Source organism: Aegilops tauschii, chromosome 7 (assembly GCF_002575655.3).
Source record: "Aegilops tauschii subsp. strangulata cultivar AL8/78 chromosome 7, Aet v6.0, whole genome shotgun sequence".
Lineage (NCBI taxonomy): Eukaryota > Viridiplantae > Streptophyta > Magnoliopsida > Poales > Poaceae > Aegilops > Aegilops tauschii.
Window position 1 is genome coordinate 21,411,458 of NC_053041.3, and position 10,707 is coordinate 21,422,164.

Sequence of the window (10,707 nt, forward strand, 5' to 3'; positions counted from 1 at the left end):
CCCTCCGTAAACTAATATAAAGGCATCTACAATGATGGACTCTTATCTAGGCGCTTAAACTGGAAAAAATAAATAAGAAAAGAATTTAAAAGCTCTAAGCGTTATCTGGTCCAACGCTGGTTGCCTCATCTCGTGGAGAAAAAAGGGCAAGCACTCGCTGCCTTGTTTTGCGTCCCCGCGGCATCTGACGCCAGGTATTGAAGACGTAACTGACAATTGGATGGGAAATTTTCCCTAGCGCCTGGCGTTGAAAATGCCCTAAGAGTAATCTAATCGCTCTTATATTAGTTTACGGAGGGAGTATTTTTCTTTCTTATGTGTTGTTTGTATTTATCATGACAATGGATGAATAATAAGATTGAATTAAAGAAACATCTTGAAGTTACAACCGATTTTTTAAGGAATTTAATTGTTCACACGAATCAAAGCTACATCGTTGTATTCCCTGAAGAAACTTCAAAATCCAGAAAAATAAAAGAAAACCATGAGAGTTCCCCAAGTGACGGCTACCGCTACGCCGCCGGCGACTCCGCCCGCCGTCTTCGTAGCTCGTCGGGCCCCTCGATGTGTCTCCAGCTTTCTACGGGGGCATCCGCATCGATGGATCCTCCCCCGCATCCGGCGGCTCGGCGGCGCAATGGCGGGTGAGGACCGACCGCCCCCCCCCCCCCCCCCCCCCCACACAGCCATTGCTAGGTAGGGGTTTGATTCTTTGCCTTTTGTTCTGAAATTACTGACGCGGAAAGGGATCAACCTTTGTCAGGTCTCAGGTCATATCCCTTTCTTGCCACCCCGGACCAAAAAAGGTGCGGAGGAGAAACGAATAACAGGGGCCATGGCCGTGGGTGGCTTTGCCGGTGATTCAAGCAAGGCACCGTCGGCGAGCCCAAAGCTAAGCATCAGCCTGGCTTGTTTAGCCAGCAAAGCATCCAGATCCATCACTCACCAACAAGACAGAGCACCACATTTCAGCCTAATTGCCACCCCTTTCACATCTCCTAGCTAGCCTGGAAGCCAAACATACACACTCTCGATTGATTACCATTTCTTTGCCGGTCTGAGGACAAGCAAGGAGAAACCAACCATGGCCATGGTGCTGGACGCCTTCGCGTCCTACATCGCCGACACGATCAAGCAGATGGCGGCGGACGAGGTGGGGATGCTGCTCGGCGTCACCGGGGAGATCGACAGCCTGCACGACAAGCTGGAGAGCCTCAGGGACTACCTCGCCGATGCCGAGAGGAAGCGCATCACTGACCGGACGGTGCAGGGGTGGGTCACAAAGCTCAAGGGTGTCATGTACGAGGCGACCAACATCCTTGACCTCTGCGAGCTCAAGGCCATGGGTCGGCGGGATGCAGCACCCTCACCCTGCTGCAACCCGCTGCTCTTCTGCTTGCGGCATCCCATGTTCGCCCATGATATTGGCAGCCGCATCAGGAAGCTCAACAAGAGGCTGGACGACATCTGCTTGCTCGGTGCTGCCTTCAGCTTCATCAAGCTGGAGACCTACCAGGACTACAGGACCGGCCGACCTTCTGCAGCTGACCGGAAGACGGATCCGGTGTTGGAACGCTCGGCTGTGGTAGGTGAGAAGATTGAAGAGGATACAAGAGCACTGGTTGAGGAGTTGACAAAGGATAACGATGGTATCATGGTGGTCGCCATCGTCGGTGTCGGCGGGATCGGGAAGACCACCCTTGCCAAGAAGGTCTTCAACCACGAGGAAATTCAACACAAATTTGAAAAGACGATGTGGCTGAGCGTCACACAAGACTTCAGCGATGTTGAGCTGCTAAGGTTGGCCATCACCACCGCCGATGGAAAACTCCCTGCAACTGAAGACAAATCTATGCTTGTGCCGGCCCTTCTCAACGCCGTCAGAAACCAGAAATTTCTTCTAGTTTTGGATGATATGTGGAGTGATAGAGCATGGACCTCATTACTCAATGCTCCCTTCAGCCACGGTGCCCCTGGTAGCCGGATTGTCATCACCACGAGAAATGAGACGGTTGCCCCAGGCATGAGAGCCAGAGAGCCCTACCACCGCATTGATAAATTAGGGCCCGAGGATGCCTGGACATTGCTCAGGAAACAGGTGCGCAACTAATTAACTGGTAGTGACTTCTAAATCAAAGTTTTAATTATATGTTTCTTTCAACAATATTTTATATAAGTGTTCTATATTTTAGTTGATCTTAGAAGTTGATGACAAAACTAGAATCAGAGATGTTATGTCAATGTTGTTGGCAGTTTGTCTGACGAAACATTATGATTAGTTACTTCCTGTTCGGGTGGGCACCTAGTAGGTAGCCTGGTTGGCATTGATGGTGTCACCGATGGCCCTGCATTAACTCTGTGACCAGCCAATTGATTTATGTTGTTTCAAAAAGTCCAAGTAAAGTCAATTTGGGTTCTACCAGCCTGCATGTGACAAGCTGCATGCACTCATGGTCACGCAGAGGTATGTAAAGCCAGAAAAAACATTGTCGGTATCATTCCTTTACACATGCTGGTGTCATTGTGTATTTTAAGGATATTTCTTTTTCAAAATGGGATTAGTAAAAACCAATGGTTCATTTGACACCACATACTACATAGCTCCACCCAGGGTCACGAGAATTAAAAAAGGGGGTCGATTATCTAATCTGCATGATTCCACCTTTTAATTAATAATTAATACGCAATTCTAAATGGCACTTGTCAATTCATTTTAGTATGCAGTATGCTGACTGACAACGATCTATTCCTTTTTTTCCCAGTCACTTGCCAATTCATTAAATCTGGTCTGAATCCTGAATTGATTGCAGGCAGTCTCAGGAGAGGCAGATGGACTTGATATCGATTTGCTGAAGGATATTGGATTGCAAGTGGTAGCAAAGTGTGATGGTTTGCCTCTTGCTGTCAAAGTAATGGGGGGACTTTTGCGTCAGAAAGGGAAGCATCGTCATGACTGGGAGATGGTTCTGAATGATTCTATATGGTCAGCATATGAAATGCCCGAAGAACTGAACTATGCAGTATATTTAAGCTATGAAGATTTGCCTCCTTGCATCAAGCAGTGCTTTCTACAATACTCCCTTCTCCCTAAAGGTGGATCGTTCAGTCGTGCTGACATTATTGGCATGTGGATTAGTGAAGGATTTATTCACGGAAGCTCAGACGACTTGGAAGAATTAGGAATAAAGTACTATATTGAGCTGATACTTAGGAACCTTATTGAGCCAGGAATACAGTATATTGATGACCCAGTTCTCAATATGCATGATGTTGTTCGCTCATTTGCTCAATTTGCGGCTAGAGACGAGGCAGTAGCTGTTCAGAGTGGAGAGAATGGTAATATTAGTAAACTCACTGCACAATAGTTTCTTCACTTATCTGTAGAAAGCAAAGTTTCAGAATCAGAAGGGTTGGACTGGAGTTCTTTGGAAGCACAAAAGGCATTGAGAGCACTAATATGTGTCGGCCATGTAAACATAAAGCCTGGTGATTCGTTGGTTGATTTTCCATGCCTGCGGACTCTGATTCTACATATATATTCTGCAAATTTTGCTCTACTGGTTGAATCTTTACATGAACTAAAGCACTTGAGGTACTTGTCCATACGGAATTATGATATATCTTGTCTGCCAGAGAACATTGGGAAGATGAAATTCTTGCAGTACATTAGCGTTGGGGGTTGCCAACAATTTGTGGAACTTCCACATAGCATTGTAAATTTAGGAAAGCTATGGTCTCTTGACTTCAGAGGAACTAGAATAAATGGTATACCTAGGGGGTTCTGTGCTTTAAAAAATTTGAGGAGACTACGTGGGTTTCCGGTCCAGGTGGATGGTGACTGGTGTAGTTTGGAAGAGTTGGGCCCCGTTGGCCAGCTCAGGGATCTTTATCTGAGTGGACTGCAGAATGCATCTGCTACATCGTCTGCCTCAAAGGCAAGGCTTAGTGAGAAGGCGCATCTTACCAACTTGTATTTACAGTGCAGTAGTGTACTTTGGGTTGATGGGCTGATTAAAGATGAAGAAGGTGTCTCTGAGCAGCGACAAATCAAGGAGGTGTTTGATGGGTTGTGCCCTCCGCCCAGCTTAGATTATCTTAGTATGTCAGGATATTTTGGCCGACAACTCCCAAGGTGGATGACGTCAACATTATTAGCATCATCCCTCAGGTGCTTGAGGACTCTTTGGATGGAAGATCTGACTTACTGCACACAACTTCCTGCTGGCTTGTGTTAACTCCCCTATCTGGAGGAACTTGAGATCCAGCGCGCTCCATCCATCAAGCGTGTTGGATCAGAATTCCTCCAGCCCTAACATCATCATGGCGCTCATCCTTTCCAGGTGGCACTTGCCTTTCCGAGATTACACAGGATGGAGTTAATCGAGATGCTTCAATTGGAGGAATGGGTGTGGGATGAGAAAGTGCAAGCCTTTCCTGTGTTGGAGGTGCTTTTCCTACAAAAGTGCAAACTGAGGCTTGTTCCTCCTGACCTTGCCTCCAATTCATGGGCTTTGAAAAAACTGTTTATATCTTTCGTACAGCAAGTCAAATTTCTGGAGAACTTTGCTTCCGTTACTGAGCTTGAAGTGTCTTACAGCCCTGACCTGGAGAGGATCACTAATCTCCCAAATCTTCAGAAGCTTACCATCGTCAAGTGCCCAAAGCTGAATGTGTTAGAGGGTGTTCCTGCACTGCAGATTCTGATGCTAGAGGATTACGCCATGGAAGAACTTCCGGAATACATGCGAGGTATAAAGCCAAGACACTTGCAGGTAGACTGTAATCTATGGCTGCTCGCGTCAGTAGCTGCGGGACAATCTGGCACTGAGTGGGACAAGTTTAGCCATGTCGAACATGTCAAGGCATATGCACACGATGGAGTCAATTTAAGAGAATTGTACGTGTTGTACACACGGGATCCCTGCAGCTTGGAGACAAACATCAACCACCCATTTGTATCTGCAGGTAATTAACATACGAGCTTCGTCTTTATGTTACTCGAGTGTTCTGACATTAGTTCGTTTCATTTTGTGTCCTTTCATATATGCTCATATCTGAATATATTTCGTACCTTTTCGTTCCACTTGAGTACGTCGTTTGTAGATATGCAACTTAAGTTATAGCAAGTATTAGCTGTGCATGCGGGCTGTGTGATGACCATTTGTATCCGCAGGTAAACTGACATATGAGCTGTGTCTTTATTTATTCAAGTGCTCTGCCATTAGTCTCATTCTGTGTCCTTCCACATGCTCAGTTCTAAATATATTTCGTACCTTTTCGCTCCACTTGAGTACGTCATTAGTAGATATGTGAGTTCAGTTTTAGGAAGTATTAGCTGTGCATGCGGGCTGTGTAATGCCTACTTTCTGATTTGGCTTCTCTCCCGCATGCTGCTAAATATCTGGGTATTTCTGCCACTTGTTTTCCTAGGTTTCTTGGAGTTCAACAAAACTAGGGCGCTATCCTTTTTATAGTTAAAAAAAGTTCATATCATGACTGTTGGAGTCTATTCAAAGTTAATGTATAGCTCTTGGCTCTTGCCTTGCAAGTCACGTACAGTTGTGTATTTTCTTGCCTTGCAGGAACGTTATCCTCTTCTATGGTGGACGCACAAGGATTTGAGTCTGTATTCAAGATGAGAAGAAGTACCTTCAACTTTGTCTGCGGCTTGGTGTATGCATCTTTAGAAGATATGAGCAGCTGCACCTTTGCTGATGGCAGGGTGCTGTCGTTACAAGATCGAGTAGCCCTTGCTATGTTAGTGCTGAACTCTGGTGAGCCTCTGGAGACCATAGGATCCTCCGTTGGTGTGAACGAGTCTACCGTCTCGCTGGTAACTGATAGCTTTGTTGATGCTGTGGTGGCGAAAGAAAGAAAGCACTTGCGCTGGCCATACCCCGATGAAATGAAGAAGACCAAATCCAAGTTTCATAAGATCCATGGTGTGTCAAACTGCTGCGGTGTTGTACATACAGTTCACATCACACCGCAAGAAGATGAGACAGGTTACAGCCTTGTACTGCAAGCCGTCGTTGACCAAGATTTGAGGTTCATCCGTGGTGCATGGCAATGGTCAGTTAGCATGATCCAGCCGGGTATTTTTCTGCATGACTCTGAACTCTTCCAGGATTGCGAGGAGGGTGAGTTGCTGAATGGAAACAAGCTCAACGTGTCTTTAGATGGATCGGCTGTTGGGGAATATGTAATTGGTGATGCAGGATACCCTCTTCTCCCCTGGCTCCTGACACCTTATAACCAGCTGGAAAATGAGGACCTCCCAAACTTTCCTGATCAAGCCGAGTTCAATAGGAGACACTCTGCAGCCCGAACCGTCACACTGAAGGCGATGGCAAGGTTTCAAGACACATATAAGTGGTTGCACAGAGGGACGTGGTACCCGAAAAATCTAGGTAATGCAATCTGGGCGTGCTTGATTTTGCATAACATAGTGATAGACATGGACGAAGGTGAAGGTGTACCGTACAGTGATGAGCCAAATTACAGCCAGCAAGTTCGCAAGTTGGCAGATGAGGACGCTGTCAGGACGAGGGATGTACTGGCCCAGTACTTCTTGACAAGCATGCCATCGCAATCTGGAGGTAAATCAACACAGATGCTCCTAGCTAGCCAAGTCTTTATTTATTGAGGTTTTTGTGTCCACATAGTTTCACTACCCGAATCACACCCTATGCCGACGGCCAGGGCCGTCGGCATAGCCATGGCTAGCCGTCGGGTCAGGCCTATGCCGACGGCCCCCGTCGGCGTAGGGCCGTCGGCAACATATCCGTCGGCGTAGCCAGGATGACCGTCGGCATAGAAAAGCCGTCGGCATAGACCCTATGCCGACGGTGGCCGTAAGCCGTCGGCAACGTCATCGCCTAACGGCGGCCGCCGTCAAGTGCTGCCCAATGGCTTCTCGCCACGTGGCGAGATGCCGTTCAGCATGGGCGTGTCTCTGCCGAGGGCCAGGCCGTCGGCTTAGTTTGAAATTATGCCGACGGCGAGGCCGTCGGCATAGACACGCCATGTGTCAGATACTGGGCGCTCCTGGGGCAGGTCTATGCCGACGGCCAGGCCGTCGGCATAGACGTGCCACGTGTCGGGCACTGGGAGCTCACGCCAGGCCTATGCCGATGGCCTAGCCGTCGGCATAGTTTCCACGTGTCGTCCACTCGGAGCTCACGCCAGGCCTATGCCGACGGCCAGGCCGTCGGCATAGATTCTGTCCAGTTTTTTTTTTCTTTTTTCTGTTTCTTTTCAGCTCAATTCATTTGAATATATAACAAACAGCATATATAACAAACAGCATCACACAACAAATTGGCATCGCTAAGAAGCATCGCAAAGCATCACACATATAAGTATCATCACCACAAAGCATATAAGAATCTCACAAACAACAATAAGATAAGTATCATCACAAGCATACAAGTATCATAGCATCGAGAACAAGCATACAAGTATCATAGCATTGAGAAAGGCTTAAGCGCCAGGACGTCGAGCACCGCGGAGGTCGTCACCGCCAAGACCGCCGAAGCCCAGGTCGTCACTGCTAGCGGCAGCGCTACCGCCAAGACTGCCTCCACGTCCGCCTCCGCCTCCGTCTCCGTGGATCGGAGTGGTCGGGCTCCGTGTCTCGGGAGTGCTGCGAAGACCACCGCCAACGGTAGATGCACCTGTTCCCTGGATGTTGAAAAGATAGATTAACGGGATATAAGACTGTGTTGAAAGGCATGACATGCTTTGGGTGAATTGATTGGGGATGAACTAACCGGCGAGGGGCCAGCGTTCTGTGCCACAAACTCCTCAAAGGTCAGCAGCACTGGTTGTGCTGGAGGACCCTCTGCTGATGGCCATTGAGGACACCTGCCGGCCGCCATTTCCTGAAAAGCGTGCTGCATCTCGCGATCCCTCTTCTGATGGTATGCATGAAGGCGGTCGTGCCACGCCATGGTCTCCTGGCGTGTGTACTCCATGTAGGCCTACAGTATGACATGATGAGACTCATAAAACTACTAAATGCGGAAAATAAAGGGAACAATGAAGATAAAAGGGAAAATACTTACAGTTTGCTGCTCCTGAAAGAGGGACGGTGACGGTGCACTGCTCATGCGCGTGCTCGTGCGCTGGCTCAGGGTCGGGTCGATCCGACGGAGCTGTGTGTAGGAGATAGACGGAGTGATCACAGCATCGAGAACCGCCTCCCGACCGTGCTCCTTCGGACCCATGCCCACCACCACCCTTTCGTCCAGATCCGCCGCAATGGGGTCAGGTGTGTCAGGATGTAACGCCAGATACCCATCGGAGTAGGCCTTCTTCCTATGCGCGGTCTTCTTGCCGTAGTACTTGGGCTCGCCAGGCTTGGGGTCCTTCCGCGTATGGGCGATCTCCCACGCCTGCATGTGTGAGAGCGGCCGCTTCAGTTTCTCCTCCTGCACCACCAAACAGAGGTTAGTCATACATAAGAAAGTAATGGTAAATAGAAGAAGAATGTTTAATGGGGTTATTCATACATTAACTACCTTGTGGAGATAGTGGTTTCGGTTTCCCTGAGCATGTACTCCCTCCTTCCCTCGGTTAGCCTTGTTTTTGACTCTCATAGCCGCCCAGGCTCCAGCCTCATCACACCAAAGATCCACCAATGCCGCCCAGGACTCGTCTTTTCCATAACACCAATTTGGACACACCTACATAATAAAAGCATAATGGCATGTCAACACGAAACGGTGAAATGTACCACAAGGTAATGAAAGCATAATGAAAAATCTTTTATACTTACCGCCAAGAACTCGTCCCTCTCCAACGTAATGCCCATCCTCCGCGCTTCTTCCTTGGTCATCTTCACACCAAGATAGTCGTGGTAGTATGTCGAGATGGCCACATAGCGCACCTCGTACTACATCTGGCGGACCTTCTTCTTGCATTGGCGTAGCACGATCTGGTCCGCTCTGCCCCTGTGCTCCGGGAGAACTCGATAGAATTTCTACAATCATGCACGAAACAAGAATGGAAGAAGCCATGAGTTAAATCATTCATGAAACTAGAATGGACTTGTGCTTCTGAAGAGAACTCACCCAGAAAGTGGTGATCACGGCCTTGGCATGGGTCCCATGCTCCGCGTGGAGGGCCGCTTCCCAGTGCTCCCAGCTCGTGGCCAAGACCCGATGGTCCGGGTACCTGACTGGATCCGGACAGTACAACCCCGGCCAGTGTAACTTCAGCAAGACGGTGATGAGGCCGTTGGGAATACGGACCCCTTTAGAATATATCCAGTTGCTGCAAAAGAATGAACTATTAGCATGTGACAAGCAAAATAAATAACAACCGGAATGAGCATGTGACAAGCAAAATAATGAAATTATTATAAAGTGGCACTTACTCTTTCCCCGTGGGCTCAATAAGCCACTTCTGCTCCTCAGTAGCAGGAACCTGCTTTGGTAGCTTTGCGTTACCACGCAGCCACCCCTTGTTGTCAACCCCCTCCCCGCCAGCACCATCATCCCCGCCACCACCCTCCTCCTCGCCTGCCTTTCCCTCCCCAACCTCCTCCTCATCCTCCTCCTCGTCCTCCTCCTCCACCTCCTCCTCGGCCCCATCCCGAACCTCCTCCTCCTCGCCTGCCTCGTCCTCCTCCTCCTCCTCACCAGAGGAGGGTACCTCACTAGAGGAGGGTACCTCACTAGAGGATGGCCTCGAAGACAACACCCCTAAGTCGGTGAGGGTGCGCTCTTTCTGGCCGCGACCCCCTGTAGTGGCTCTCCCCCCACCACCTCGGCCTCTAGGGGCTCTCCCCCCGCCCCCTCCTCCTCTAGGGGCACCTCTCCCTCGACCTCCCTGTGAGGACTCATCGTCAAGTAGCCGGGGGGGAGGATTACGTGCTCGACCACTCCGACTAGGCAGGCCAACGACCTTGCGTAGGAAACCCACGCCGTCGGCCTTCCCCTTGCCCATGTTCCACGAACCTGCATTGAAAAGAGAATAAGCAGTTAGTAAATTAATGAAATGAAGGAAAAGGCATGATAATAAACACATTAATAAAAAGGCATAAAAGGCATATTCCTAAACTATAGAAAAAAAGACTTGACACGTACATCTGCTAGAAACCATATGAATCATCACTGTTGTAACCTCTTTCTCGGTTCGTCTCATCATCACTATCAATCATATCATCTTCGTTGTCTGACGGAGGTGGAGGCTCTTCCTCGTCGTCAGCGTCTAAGTTTAACTTTTCTAGCATAAGTATGTCATTTTCATTGACAATGGTCTCACCATCATTCCGTGCTTCGTCGTCGTTTGGATCCACATCATCATCACCCAATGGTCTAGCGTCATCGTTTCTAACCACATCATCATCATCAGGTTGCTCTTGATAGAACACTCCCTCGTATGTCATGGGGTTAATGTTGTAGTAATCGTCTTCATTCGGGTTCGGTAGCTTACCATGTGGCGACACCTTGAACACAACTTCCCAACCCTTTAGGTACTCTTTCTGGCATGGGTAAGGCAGATAATATACTTGTGTAGCTTGGGTAGCCGCAATGAAGAGATCGGCTCTGGCATAGATGGTTGATGGTTTAACTTCGACCAAACCAATGGAAGGCGTATGTTTTACCCCCTCCCGCGGATCGAACCATCGACATTTGAACACAGGCAGACTTAGGGTCTCGCGCCCCTGGTGGAATTTAATCTCGTATATATTTTGTACCC

At 48.7% G+C, this 10,707-nt stretch overlaps 1 pseudogene; it reads left to right on the forward strand.

Annotated features, from left to right (window-relative positions):
- Window positions 1-1,001: 1,001 nt before the first annotated feature.
- On the forward strand, window positions 1,002-7,275 carry LOC109772119 (putative disease resistance protein RGA1; annotated as a pseudogene).
- Window positions 7,276-10,707: the final 3,432 nt, after the last annotated feature.